The 15,873-nt window shown below is 34.2% G+C and overlaps 1 long non-coding RNA gene across 1 annotated transcript; it reads left to right on the top strand.

The window, feature by feature from the left end:
- Positions 1-668: 668 nt before the first annotated feature.
- On the top strand, positions 669-15,049 carry LOC121371274. The gene is made up of 3 exons (XR_005957782.1): positions 669-3,246; positions 8,667-8,760; positions 13,601-15,049. It is a non-coding gene; the product is annotated as an uncharacterized LOC121371274 (long non-coding RNA).
- Positions 15,050-15,873: the final 824 nt, after the last annotated feature.

Here is a 15,873-nt window from a genome sequence, read left to right as displayed (position 1 = left end):
AAAAATAACAATGAAATTTTCCATTACTACAGGGCTTATTCCAAAGGTCAATTAATTGATTGTCGTTGTCAGCATTGTTTTAAGTTTAAGCAATTTGCATGAAATAAGAACAGATTAGATCTAAAGTGACACCAAGACTTACATGATGACATGACCGTTCAAATATTACTGTAATAAACAGTAAGTACGTTTTTATGCTTTGTAATATAACTAAGTACATTGTATATTTTGGTAAAATGTTGTTTTGTGGGGTTTTTACAGATTTATTTTTCTTTCAGTATTTATTTTATTAACCTACTATACTGCAGCATTTACAGTATCCAAGTTAAGTGCACACATGTGCGTGCTTCATCTATAGGATGGCCATTCCCGAAGAAATCCTTTACTGAATATTTTACTCATGCATTGCCACAAAGTTTATTTCATCTCTTGCAATGCCACAAAGAGGACTGCCACCTCAACACCAGGTTATATATTACATCATGCGCAGTTCTACCTTTATTCTCTTTGTACTGCATTATTGTTTTACTTCAGAGACAATACAAGTCAATTTGCATACCTTGGCTGTTCTAACTTTTTTCTTTCACCACTGTATTAAAAATAAGATTTAATCTGTATAATTTAATGGTAATTTTTATTTATACTGGATTTCTTTTTTCTAAATTTTTTATTTAAGTTGGTATGGGTTTAAAACTTAAGAACATGTTTTTATATGAATTTTAAATTGATTAATTTTGAAGTTATATGCCAATTCATTGGTTTCCTTTTGAATCAAATGGACTATATACGGTGAACACATGGTTATTATTCAATAAAGAACATTCTAGTTTTGATTTTGGCTGCACAGTTAAATTTCAATTTGATAATTGGAGGGCTAGTTGAATTTGAAAAGGGCCAGTAAGTTGATGAACAAAAAGTAAGTGCTCTGTGTTTAAGCTTAGAAGAAGCTATGGAATTTTTTTTTTTTTAAAGTTAATTTGTCTGTTGTGCAAAATGTTTAGTTGCAGTGAAGCTAAATATTTATGCAGTGGGTTTCTCTTAAGAGATGGGGATGCTTGTGGTGGCTACTTTGGATAATTTTCACATAGGCTGTCATGTCTACCAACTGCCACTTGATTGTGATTTGTATGGATGTGAAGTTCGTCAAAAATCTATTACAAATCATACCTTTTGGGGACACATTTTGGAATTTGGGCCATATTATCATGGATTAATACAAAAAGATATCTCAAAATATACTCTTCAAAAAAAGAAATTTGACATTGGTAAAAATAATGCTATCAGATTATTTTTACAGAATCAAAGACATAAAGACAATCAAGTGACTGAATGGTGATGCAAAAACACTAGAAACATGTTCGATTCGCATAAACATAGCCATAGTCAACGTTTGTACTGAAACGCAAAAGTGCAACCCTCAGAGAAGCACGTGCATCATGAAGTTCAGTAACTTTGCATGCTGAACCCTCTATTGGTGGGGCGTAAAAGGCCACATCAGCAGTGATTCAAACAGACTGCATAACAATACTGTAGGTAACGCAATAATGCCAAGATTGACGTCAGCTGAATGCAATAATGCCATTGGGAGATTGCAAGCAGGGGCAACTCAACAAGCTGTGGTAAGGCACTTTGGCGTCTCTAGACAGACCATCTCTGCTTTATTGGCACAATACAACACCACTCCAAGTGTTAATGACAGGCCAAGGTCAGGTCGTCCCAGAGTAACCACTGCCACTCGAGATTGATACATCCGGGTGTGTCATTTTCGAAATCGAACCACAACAGCAACAACTACAGTGACACAAATCCCTGGACTACACAGAATTTCTGACCAAACAGTTCATAATCGGTTGAGGGAGGCAGGAATTTTCCCTAGAAGACCAGCGGAGTGTCTGCAGTGGTGCCAGCAGAGGGTGAGATGGACACGTGCCAGATGGAGGACTGTTTTGTTCTCAAATCAGTCTCATTTTCCTGTCACACATGTCTGTAGATGTCAAGGAGAATGTTATGCTTCAAACTGCATGCAACAAGTCTACCGTTTTGGTGGTGGTGGTGTCATGGTGTGGGCAGGAATCCACCATGGTGGTCATATGGCTCTTGTGCATGCGGCAGGTGCACTGATGGGCATCAGATATCGAGACGAAATCGTGTAGCATCACGTCATTCCGCACATGAACGTCAATGGTGGAATGTTTCAGCATCTGTTAGTCAGGAGTTTCTGCAGCACCACATTGTCCAGACATTACCTTGGCCTGCCCATTTGCAGGATTTAAACCCAATAGAACATCTATGAGATGCACTGGATCAGCATGTACGCCGGAGGAATCCACCACCCTAGACACTTCCGCAACTTCTTACAGCACTGCAGCATGAGTGGCAGAACATTCCGTAACATGTTGTATGTTTGATTGCTTCCATGCGTCGCAGTTGTCAAGCTGTCATCAGGGCTCATGGTGGTCATAACCGATACTGACATTTTGCCCACCCCTATGTCACACATATGCCTGTGTACATGTTTCTGGTGAATTCCCAGAGATACTGTTTGGGACATGTACAGAGTAATCCCTTTCGCATGACGTCTTGATGTGTGGTTGCTTGTATCATGTCTACCAGTTTCTTTTATTAAACTTTGAAAATCAATGTCGAAGTTTCATTTTTTTTGAAGAGTATATTTAAAATGAGTCCAGTTTATAAAATATGACCATGGATATTTGTTTAATTCCTTGAGAGAAAAAACAAGTTCCTTGATATTTAAAACAAAAGTGCATTTTTGATGTCATAAATCTCAATTGAATATTCACAAATAACTGCAGTCTTCTACCTTAAATGTATACAAAAATTTAATTTCCGTTTTGGCAAAAACATTCTCAAATATAGTCAATAAAATCAACTTTAATAGTTTGTTGAGAAAACAGCTTAAAGTATAGACTAAACCCTGAGTACCAGGTACTTGTTTCTTCAAGTTTACGCAGTTTAATGCAGAACACCATAGAAAACTAATATATTTAAATGCATTTTTATTCTGAGTAGATGTATTAAGACTGTTGCTAACTGCACAATAGAGATTGAAAATTTACTGAACATATAATAAATTGCTGATGTATAACAAATGTTATATTTGTGTGGACAGTCAAAAAAGAGTGTTACCAAAGTGTCAACATCAATCGAGTGGAAAGGTGAAGGAGAGTCGGTCCAAGTAGAAGGATCATTCAACAACTGGGAAGAGAAAATTACATTGGAGAAAAAGTAAGATTTGTTTGAGTAGATTTAAGGTTTAAAAGTTAAATTTTAAAAACCTGAGTTTAATAAAAGTTTATGCAAATCACCAAGAAAACCCAGAAAGTCTGATTTGTTATTTTAACTGCCTTAAAAAGTCGATGGTAATAAAAGTGACACAAAATTGAAATGTCCACAAAGTGTATACTTGTGCATGTTTGTCTGATATTTTGTCAGGTTGTGGTTAAATATCCACCTTATTGGACACATGTACGTGATGTTTGAAACATATTGTATTGCAGTTTTGTTTTGGTCTAAATTTCTGTAGTGGGCTATTCGATGACTTCCTGTCAATGTATATTATATTATGTCGAATGTATTACAAGAGAGAAGACTGATGTAATTGTATAGCACAGATTTTGCCACTAAAGGCATGTGTTTTAGACTAAATTAAATATGCTGAACTCCTAATGTGAAGTCAGAATTGTCCCAAGCATGTCAGGATTTTTGGTTATACATATGGTCCATGTAGGCATGAATGGGATGTAGGAGTCAAAAATTATTCTGAAAGTGATTAATTACTCGGTTCATAAGTGGAACATTTGTGGTGATGTAAAGGTGTTTCTCTCCATGGGACTACAATAGACTTCTTTCACATTCCCATTGTGCATGTATGCAAAGAGTACCTTCCCTTGCCAAATTGGACGGTATCGAGGCTATTTACAAATTGGGGGGCATGATCGACAGTTGTCATGAGCGTCGTGAGTAGCTTTGTAGGAGCTCTGAATCTCTAGCGACTAACGTACATATTTCGTATAAGATGTTAAAATGGCTGCAAAAATGATCTACTAAAGTTTACATCGGAATGCGTTAAGACCAAAAGCAATGAAACATTAACTTAGACGAAGTCTCTGAAGCCACCTTCATACAATAAAATTAACTTTAGTGGAATGTGTTTGCTACTTTTAACAATTAGAATTATAGTTAAATATTCATGCAGATTTACCAGTGATGTTTAATTCTCCACATGTATCAGTATTTAAAATTTAATCAAATATGCCTCCCCTTCCCCCCAACCCCCCCCCCCCCCCCCCAACAAAACCCCTAACTCACATAGACCTTTATCACAGCTCTATCTTCCCCTTATCGTTTCATTAAAAAAAGACAGTCGTACAACTACTAATCAATGTTACATGTCTATCCACAAATTATTTATTTATCTTATTTTATTTATTATGTTATTTTATTTTATTTTCACTATCATTTATATCAGATACATACAACTTCACTTGAAATAATATCTGATATTTACGAAGTTTTAAAACATATATGAGCTGTCACACGCGAAAACCTACAACTTAGCATGACGTCAGAAACCGAGTAAACGCGGCTCAGAGTTTGACGTCGCATGTAAACGCAGAAGTAAAAGTTGACATGCTGTTTGCGTTGTTTGTTTCGAAGAATTTGGAAGATGACATCTTCTTCTTTACATGAAGATCAGTTTGAAGTAAACATATATCTGTATGTACAATAGTGTTTGGTTACTATTTTGTATTTTGTACCTGAGTACATTGGTCGAGATCATTAGCGATACCATCAGTACTTTGATACACATTTACAAGCATAGGGCGAAGTCCTATACATGTATATCGATATGGTATGCAAATATCACACGTTTTTATAATGTACATGATTATACATAACAAAGTTCAGCAACTTTTCCAGAGTGGTAGACCAATGCAACCCGATACGATCCTAATTTGATGTTTGGTCTAACTTATGAATATTGTACATAACCTCAGGCCCGTAGCCAACATGATTTGGGGGGGGGGGGGGGGGGGGGGGGGGGACATCAAACGCGAGCGGAGCTGTAGACGGGGGGGGGGGGGGGGATAGCATACACGACGTCCTTTGATGGATCATTGGTTGGGAAGGGAAATAATCAAACGGGCTACCTGAGGAGGATCGAAATGGAACCTCAGACAGACGTTCTTGCTACGTTATCCCGGTCATTTGGGGACAAGGACTTTTATATGTTAAATCTGATTTATTTTTTTTGCATTTGAGGGGAACTCTCAATCCTGCGTGTGGAAGATTGTCTGATACCCCTCCCCCCACTCCCCCCCCCCCCCCCTGACATGGTACTTAATATGTTTGCTTCAAACATTCAAACGAAGTACCTTATGACTGGTACCTTATAACTGCGCATAATAAACCCTCCTGAGTTTATAATAAGGTAACCATCCTGAGTTTGTAGCTATATTATCAAGCTGTCGGCTAGTCTAATCTGTTGTAAATAAAACTACATCTTTCTTAGGTTTTGCACCCACTACCCCCCCCCCCCCCCACCCCCCACCAACTAGACTGTGTCCCTCCACTACAGATTGTGCCCCTTCCTCTCCCCAACTCCAGATATCATTCCTATGGGCCTGATTCTAATGTTTTATATACCATAGCTCAAATTTCATATGTATTATTTAATTTTATTCCAAATACCGAACAAAATTTTAAATAACTTGGTGAAAAGAAATCCCGACAAGAATCCTGAATGTATTTATCTGTATAATGCTTTATAAATATTTAAATCATGTTAAATACAATAAATATCTGCATACATACACGCGCGCGCACATTAATATTATTTCAGCCTATATCCGATGTTTATTGCGTATGAATGCGAAATGATGGTTTGTCAGGCGTTAATAACCAAATATTTTTTATTTCGTAATAAGCAATAATTCACAAATGTCTCCAATAAGTCTTGTTGGATGTCAACAGAATTTTCGGGTTCTCTACTGATAGAATAATTAATCATGGAGATATTCACATTCCTATTGCATGGCCTCCCATTATCTATGCCCCCCAACTTGTCCACAGGTCTATTTTTGCAAATTCACGTGTGAGTTCGCGTTTTGCGTCCTCAAGTTACCTCGCAACGGGCACATGCGCAGTGGAATGTGAAAGATGTCTATTGGGTTATACAAAACAGGTGTTTCTGGTGCCTATAAAACAGCTATGACGACAGCTACCATTGTTGGAAAGACTAGCCCAAAAGACAAGACCACATAGATGGTCAGTACAATGTGTAGCATAAACCAATGTTGATAACCCCTCAGAAAATCTACCTTCTACAGCTTAACCTCAAACTTGGTCTCATGAACAGTTTTGTAAAGACAGTGGAACATGATGATTGAGACATTCAGTTTGTTAGAGAGAAGTTTGGCGCAGAGAAAACTGATGTTAATCCTCTGCAACATGGGGCCCAAGATCCTAAACTGATGTGTGAATGCAAGTTCAAAAATAAACTGAAATCACTCAAGTTGGCAGCATGCATGGGAGCATTTGGGTTAGTTGTACAAAATATGGGTGAATGCTGCTGTTGTGGCCTTGCATTATCCTGCTGTAGTTGACATCAAAGATTCTCTTCCGCCAAGATCCTGGACATTGTAATTCGCTCTTAACTTCTCAGAATTTCTTAAAATTATCATAGATGGTAGACTTAGGTTCATGTATGTTTGTTATATCACACAAAACGTTTGCTGATTGAACTCCACTTTCATATAAATTGAGAAGACGTTTTCTATTTTGTGTCTGAGATATTATCCTAACTAAGAAATATGTCATTTGCTGAGCACATCATCATGTGACATATCGTAGCAAGAAGGGAAATCACTTGTAAATATCCTACTAATTGGCTAATGTTTATTCATTGCGTAAATATGTTTTATTTTATTCTAATTAAATAAAACATTGATATTTGCAAAATTCTGGATTTGTTTTGCACAATTAATACTATACATAACTTGACATGTTAATGTCTGACTTCAGTTTTGGAATCAGCAGCCCAGATTTAGTCCAGAACACTTGTGTAGCAGACGAAAGGTTTTGTTATTGTACTGTAGCTATACCAGGCCTCTGCATTGCGACCATTTGTTTTGTTTGGCGACTATAACATTTTATACGATTGCCCCCCCCCCCCCCCCCCCCCCCCCCCACCCCCCACCCCCAGAACCAAAGTTGATACAAACAGACCAGCAATAGTCACACTAGTCAATGTATACCACTAAACTTCACAACCGTGTTTTTGCCAAACAATCAGAGTCAAATTTTAACAAGTATATAATATCAGAGTAACATATCTAAATAGTTATAAAACATTTCTTGATACACCTTAAGAAACACTTTATTTAAAAGGAAAGTAAAAGTTTGTAACAAAACATGACAATCTTATCAACAACTTAAAAAAAAATGAAAAATCGATCGCGTGATGAACATAGACTTGAATCTCTGTCAACCTTTTATATGTAGCATGCAAACATATCACCTTAAAGTAGAAAATCGGTTAACTATCAGCGAATCTCGAATATATACAAAGATTCCATTATGTTATACTTGCAATGTTACGACTATGCGGCACTTTTCCCCCTTTTCCATGGAAAATAGTACTTTTTTTTTCAAATCGGATTTGTTACAAATATTTTTTTTTATTAATGCATGAATTAAAAAGTAGAGGAAAATAACTTTTAAATTTGTATTTCTGTTTATCACATATTTATAACAGCGTACATCAATTAATTTAAATACTGTTTTGCTCAGGGTTTTATTTCTAAAATTTGACATGACACCCATGGCTTTGACTTTGGGAATTTTATTGTTGGTTTACAAAACATTTGGAATTCTCAGTTTCGTTTTAAAAAACATCTTAGTAAGCCTTGTTAAAATCGAAAATACTATTTATTCAAATTAATATCTAGTCTTATGTATTGTTTTCAAAATATGCCTTTATATAATAATAAAAAATGAGAATTATTTACATTGATTGGGGATTTTTTACTCCAAAATTGGGAATAAAAAATAACATAGCTTTTGAGGAATGGTAGGGAATGGTGCCGACTATCAAAGTCTGGAAACATAGGTGAAAAAAATAAGATTACTGGAATTTACTTGCTGATGTAATATTCAACAGACAATTACACATATAAATACATAATATATAAATTGCACAATTGTTTCTCTGATACACTTCATGCTTTTCAAAGTTCTTTAATATTAGTACCATTTACACACACTTACATAGACAAGCACACACAAATGCTCAAGATACACATATGCACGTTCATATATACACTATATCAGTATATAAACATTGCTCCTAATTTTGCTATTTGGCACATAAAAAAATAAAAGTAGGTGCCATCTGGCTCCTGGACAAAAAAGTTAATGTCTTAAATGTAGGATAATACCTAAAGATGTGACTTCTTTATATATGTTTATGGTTTCTTTTATTTCTTAATTAAGGTGAAGTAATCATGTTTGGAAATCTGTTTACTTGTAGTTAATAAAATTTCAAATATTGGTTGTTAAAGCATGGACAATTATCTGATAGTTAGACGTTTTAAAAATGAAATTGTAAGAGTTTATATGAATAGTGTTCACTTGTTTTATTTCAGAGATGATGTATTTTCTGGGTCAATAAGCATGCCAGCCGGAGAAAATCTGTATAGATTTTTTGTTGATGAAAAATGGATGGTCGATAAGGATTTAGTAAGTTTATTATTTATGTTTCTAAATAAATATTGTAAAATACCATATACAGTGGAGTGTTAAATGGGATTGAAGTGGGACTGATGAAATGCACCGATATATATAGAGTTCCCAATTGGACAGATTTTACAGGGCTCTACACTGCGAGTACAACACTCTTACATTTGCGAGTAACTTTTGTTCACAGGTGACTGTTAAAATATATTATTACCCCAGCAGGCACTCATAACGTGGAAAATAAAAATCAGTAAATAGAATAACAAACTCGGTACCAGTTATTAACAAATTTATGTCCCTCATGAAATAATTTTCACTTGTCACGAGTGTTAACAATTTCAAGACATACTACTGGCTGCTCATAGGTGATGACCAGGTCACCAATGCCATGCATCCAATGAAAAACAACACAGTGGAAATAGATTACACTGTGGCGTATAGTTTACCTGACATCCATGTGCCTGTGACCCGTAAGTTAGCTACAAGTGCAACGGCTGTAAATAACTTTTAGTCGAAAAAGATGTTAAAATTTGCTTAAAACCTGATTTTTGAGGATATGTAAGAAATAGAATAATACATTTGTGTCCGTTAGATACCATTTATCTCACAACTTGTTTAAAAATGTATCAGACTCTCTTTTGCACATTAGATACATTTTTATTTTAAAACAACTCATGAGATAAATGGTATCTAACGGTCACTCATGTATTATTCTCTATGTAGCCAACTGGCGAGTACAAAATATTGGGCCTAGTAATTAAGCATAAACAAGATGATGATGCCTATGAAATCATCAGTTATTAATATCTTAGTAATTAATATAACGGGATTTCGAAACAAAGCATATTTACTTCCTATATTACTTCGCCAAACTCCAGTTAAGATCAACTGAATGCGTTATAGATTTTTATTTTTATACTTTTTTTTTTTCTTCACTTGAGCATGTGCAGTATGATATTATGTACAGGAAGTTTAGCCGACGATAGAGTAGATTGATTGTGAGTCTGACAAGTAATGTCCGTTTTTATCTTTGGTGCATTAAATGATTACTATACAATACAAAATGTAGCTAGTGCATTTAGAAAATAATCGGCTCTGAAATCCCATACCGGTAGTATGAAAAAAGGCGTTCCCTGTGGGAAGGACTATACCAGTAAATGAACAGTAGGCCTACATAGACTAGATTTTCTCAAAGTATTTTGAACATTTGCAGTAGGGTAAACAATCTTTCTTCCAAAAGTGCTATACATCAGATGATAAACGTATGTAAATATTCATAACTTCAGAGTTTTGGTCAAGTAGAAAGTGGTTGAATAGCCTACTGGGTCATCTGATCAGTTATTGCGTACTGCTCATGCAGCTCTCAAATTATTCTCTAACTAGGGTATAATGCATAAACAAAACGTGGATCCATTTCTGTCTTTTTGAAGTTGTAGAATACTGGGGGCATTGCCATACATTTATTTTATAAAATTATATATTAAGTAAACCTGGCGAGTAGACGAAGAGATTTGGCTAGTGAATATATGTCAATTACTAGCCAGGAGCAAGTGAAATAAAATCATTTACATTATTAGTCTAGTATTACAGAGTGTTGTACCTATGTATATGTATAAGCTTTGTATATGTAGGTAATAAGGCATTGAATTTAAGGAATTTTTTATTTAATTTTTAATTTTTTGTGTGATTCCACCAGAATCATATGATTTAAATAGACTGTAGATACTTTGGGATTCTGTCTCATAATCTTAGGCTTCCATCCCAAAATCTGGGATTCGCAGAAGCACGGAATTCTGCAAAATTCACAACCTGGTTATTAACAATGTTAAAATTCTGATAATTAAACTCACTGAACAAATAAAATTTGACAGTGACAAGGGCTACTTATAAGGGATTAATGAATGAATGAATGAATGTTTAATGATACCCCAGCACAAAATGTATAATGGCTATTGGGTTTTAAAACAGTATCAATATAAATTTTGTAAAATTAAGTTAAAAACACAGTGTAAAGAACTGTACAAAAATATAACTATCACAAGTATTTTAAAATTTTGAATAAAAATCAACATCTTGTAAAAACTTCAAAAATAATTTCAGGGTGGAATCAAAATGATTCTATTACATATGGCCACCAAATACATATTTCCTTGTTGGTCTTAGAATGATTACACTTTTCAAAATGTGGTGAACCAACATTGTACACTGACAGTGCTCACACTGAAATGGAAGAAAGGTTTTATCAGGTATGTTTCTCGACTCCAATAATCGGCACTATTCCCCAGCATTCCTCAAAGGCATTGTCATATTTTATTCCCAATTTTGGAGAAACAATTCCCAATCTGAATTTAAATAATTCCCATTTTTATTATTATATAGAGATACATTCTGTAAACGATACGTAGAACTTGACAAACACCTCTTCCCTCCCTATAGCATTTCATAATGCAAAATAGATGTATTAATTTGTATAAATACAAGTGCATGTATAATATTACTCTTTTAAATTCTAACTTAGCTTAATGAGATGTTTTTGAAATGAAACTGAAAATTCCTAATTTGAGAAATAAAAACCCTTGGAAGATACTTCTTCAGAATAAATAAATGTGTCAGCTAGATATGGCTGATGCAAGCATAACACAAGACCACTTTACCCTTCCTGCACTGCTGAAAGGAGGACTGCCACTTCCAGGACTGGCTTGACAAAATGATGCTTTAATTTCACAACTGCATAGTTCCAAGTAAAAGATATATTGGTTAATATCATGTTTAAAGGGACAGTCAACTCAAACAAGAGCTTTATGTGTTGAAAAGATGCATACCCAGACCACCAACACATACTGACACTAACAAATGAAAAACGCATAATCTTAGAGTTAATAAAAATAAACCCATGATTATTCCTGCTAACTGGGAGCAGCCATTTCGTTTCGTTTTTTGCGACATCCGGTGGATAGCTTGGGGCGAAGTGATGTTAGCTCCATCCAATTCCTCTATGCACAGTGTAAACAAACGCTCTAATTTACGACAAGGCGCTTCGCTTTCATCAACCTGACTTGTAAAACAACATAAATGACTTGATAGTATAATAAACTATTTAACTAAATATATTTCAATTTGCATCAATAGAACGAAATGGAGTTCTAGTATTTTTCTTTTTTTAAAAATCCAAAGAAAAAAAAAGCATATTATTAGGCCTATTAGTAAGGTACATTCGAGCAAAAACGACAACTCACGATACCCTAGTGATAATTTTCTTTTCTTTGGGACTATGTAATTGGTCAGTTTTGTGATTTTAGATGGAAAAGTCTACTTAATCAAGGGTTTTACAGAATTACTTACAGTAATAAAGCAGGACCACTGATAATGTCCATTACGATTTGGGGGGTGTCCGCATGGTAATCACACAATACCCTGTGATCTTAATAATCTCTGTACTTCTCTTGAATTACCATGAAGTGTTGTTTATAAATATATAATTGGAGCTGTGCGACCCTTTTTTCAGATGCACAAGATTTAATACAATTTTGGGTGGTTTGATACACCAAGGTCCATTATTTATTTTCAGTTTAACTCTTTTTTTTGGCTTATATTCAATTAAGGTTCAAGCACGCTGTTCAGGGCACACATCTCAGCTATTTGGGCTGTCTGTCCAGGACAGTGGGTTAGTTGTTAGTGAGAGAAAAGACGGTGTAGTGGTCTTACACCTACCCATTGAGTCGTTAAAACTTGCTCTGGGTGGGAGCTGGTACCAGGCTGTGAACCTAGTACCTACCAGCCTTATGTCTGATGGCTTTAACCATGACACAACCAAGGCCTGTAATGTCCATTAAATCAATGATGGTACTTATAAGGGAGATCACTTTGGAATTCAGAGTTGATTTCTATATGTACAATGTATTATAGTTTATTAGTTCCCTACTCAGGCTACTGGCAGGAGGGTAAAATTACCTACCCAAATTTTTTTAAACTTAAAGGATATATTTTTTTTTTTTTTTTATGTGGATGATCGTAAGAGGACTGCTGTTCAAAATTTGTCAAAGCACATGAAATGCATTGACCAATTTTAAACATTCAAACCCATAACCACCAAACAGAGACATTTATGCTTTGTTTTGTTTTTATTACATACCCTCCAAACCGGAGGGGACTAGGTTTCATCTCTGTCATTCTGTTGCCACATATATATATTTTTTACAATGTCTGAAAACATTTAGCTGAGATTTTGTGAATAGCTTTTATCATGTACTGATACAGATCAAGTTTGACTTGCATTGTGATATACTAATTTGAGTTGTGGCCCTTGAACTTAGGAGATACAAACATTTGTTGGGCTTGGTAGGGAACATGCATTGCTTTAGCAGTAGTCTCAGAATGCTTGTTTGATTTTCTATACACAGTATGTTTTTATTGAGATTTCATTAATGCAGTATAGTTTTACCTGGCCTGTCCATTGTTTTAGACCTTGCAGGTGAAATATAAATTCATTTGCTGAAACCTAAAAAAAATAATTGGTAATTTTTCAAGAGAGATGCAAGCCATATTTTTTCTAAGCAGGACATATTAAAAAAAACATAACGGTTGGTTATATTTTGTTTCCTATTTTGAGCCCTGATATACTCTCTCTAAACTCCAGATTGGATCTTGTTGGTGACCTAATATTTATCCGATTTAGACAGCTTTCACTGTACAGTAAAGTTTTATGTCAATTTTGTACGTACAGTATAGTTTTATTTCAATTTTCTATATAGTATAAACATTTATTTTAATTTTCAATGTACCATAATAGTTTATTTAATTTTTCTGTATATTGTATAGTTCTATTTGAATTTTCTTTTAACAGCCAGTCAAGAATAACGATAACGGAAATGAATGCAATGTGAAAGAGGTTGCTGGATAAGTCATTTATGGCGACTAGCAGAGATTCATCCATGTGTAAATTGTAGCTGTCCTAGAAAGAGCAAAGAAATGGGGATACATCAAAGAAGCTACTTCTTACATTTCCAATGTATCTATGCTGTTGTGCAACAAAAATAATTTAAACTTAATTCATTTGTTAATGATTGATAAAGACATTTACTATAACATGTGCAAAGCTCATACATGTAGTTTGTTGGTCTGGTGGTTAACTGAGGACTTTACTCACAATGTGGTAACTAGTTTGATCCTTCACACGCCTAATTCTGTCCATGTATTTGGTGCTCTCTACTGCTTATAAAACAGTGTATGGATAGTCTATTGATGGAAGATAATAAAATAATAAATTTACTTTATTTATAAAAGTGATGATATTTTTGTTAATTTCATATGCAGTTTGTACAAATTTAACAAATACTGATATGACACTAAGTCAATGTTCAGAATGCTAGTGTTTTTGAAAAATATATTTGATCCATTTTTAGACAAGCTTTACTTATCTTAGTTCATGTTTTTGCATCCCCATTTCCCATAAAACTGTAGACAGTGTAGTGATTGCAATAATTGATTAAATTAGAATATCCAAATTTGTTATATTATAATGTTTATATTTTCTGCATACCAAATTTAAGAATTATTAGTTGTATTTTATTTTATACACTGATGAAAAAATAAACTAACAAATTATACAGAACTTTAATTAAATACTACGTTTTGTTTTTGTTTTTTTTTTTTTTTTTTTTTAAATATTAACTTGGTGTCGTCATTAGTTTTCATTATTTTATATTAACACAAAAAAGAAAGGCCTATAAAAAACATCACAGTAAAAATCTACATACATGTATTTGCATTTAGTGAACTAAAATACAAATGTTTATAATATTGAATAAATAATATTTTAAGACAACAACTGTCTGTAGGCAAAATCATCAGATTGTTTTTAAAATGTTTGTTTTACATAACATGTATTTCTTTGGTGTGGGGTAGTTTATATTGTATTAGCTTTAAATACTTTTAAAATGTACTCTGTTGCTTGTCACAATGCTCATATATAACAAATAAGTTGATCTTAACTAGTCAATTATTAAAATGCTCAATATTTCATTTAACACCACACTGTTTTAAAGTGTACTCTGTTTATGCTTGGTTATGTTTATACTAAATTCCTACTGCCAGTCACTGATTTTAGTGCAGTTTCTCTTATTTCAATTGTGCCATCATAGTTATATACCAAATGAATTGTACTGTTAATGAATTGTGCTTTAAGTATTTAGAATCCAAAAGGTGCTGTTACATCCTCATATTACTGATTTATCAATACAGTTATTTTCACTGAAACTGTAAAATGGAATCTTATAAATATTGTGGATCTGTGTTTATGTGTTTTATTGGAAATAGTCTGTGAATGATTTTGCAGCTACAGACTACCAGATGTCCAAAGCTTCTAAGTCATTTTTTACTTGGCCTAGAAAACATTCAACTATGCAAAACACTTTTTAAAACAAATACTGTGATTTAGACCAAACCATTATCAATAAATAAACCATTCTGTTAATAAATTTATCCTTCATGATGTGCATTCTAAGAGTAATTAAATTCAAATTCAAAATCTACCATCAAAGAAGGATTTCTTGACATAAGATACTGCCAGCCTATTTCAATTATTCTTTAAAAATGTGCCTAATTGCATTTGATTGAAACTCCTGTACATTCTATGGATGTGATCTTGTCATGGTTGAGATGTTTGTTAATTGTATCCAATTTTTAATTATTATTATTATTTTAGTTTAGTTCTTATTCCCTTACTTGCAAAAGTGGAATATCACCTTGCTGTTCGTGTTTGTGTACGTGCATGCATGTGTATATTATGTGTGTGTAAGCTGATTAGATTCGGTGCATTTTTGTCACCCTAACCAAATTACTTCAGACCTTTACCATAGGACCTTCATACAAAGTGGATGTATACATATGATTGTATTTTGGGCTCACTAGCCAAAAGGTCAGTTTTAATATACGTGGCACAAAAAATAAAGGAACCCCAGATTTACTACTGGAAGTTAACTTTATTTGAGAGGCAAACAAAGAATCACTACGTAATGTTCTCAGTATCTTGTGTGTCCACCACGTGCAGCAACACATGCACGACGTCTAGATGGCATGCTGGCTATCAAGCGACGGATTGTCGCCCTTGGAATGCGC

The sequence above is a fragment of the Gigantopelta aegis genome, chromosome 4 (assembly GCF_016097555.1).
Source record: "Gigantopelta aegis isolate Gae_Host chromosome 4, Gae_host_genome, whole genome shotgun sequence".
Classification (NCBI taxonomy): Eukaryota; Metazoa; Mollusca; class Gastropoda; order Neomphalida; family Peltospiridae; genus Gigantopelta; species Gigantopelta aegis.
The sequence above is the reverse complement of the archived record's forward strand: the minus strand, read 5'-3'. Positions and strand labels throughout refer to the sequence as shown.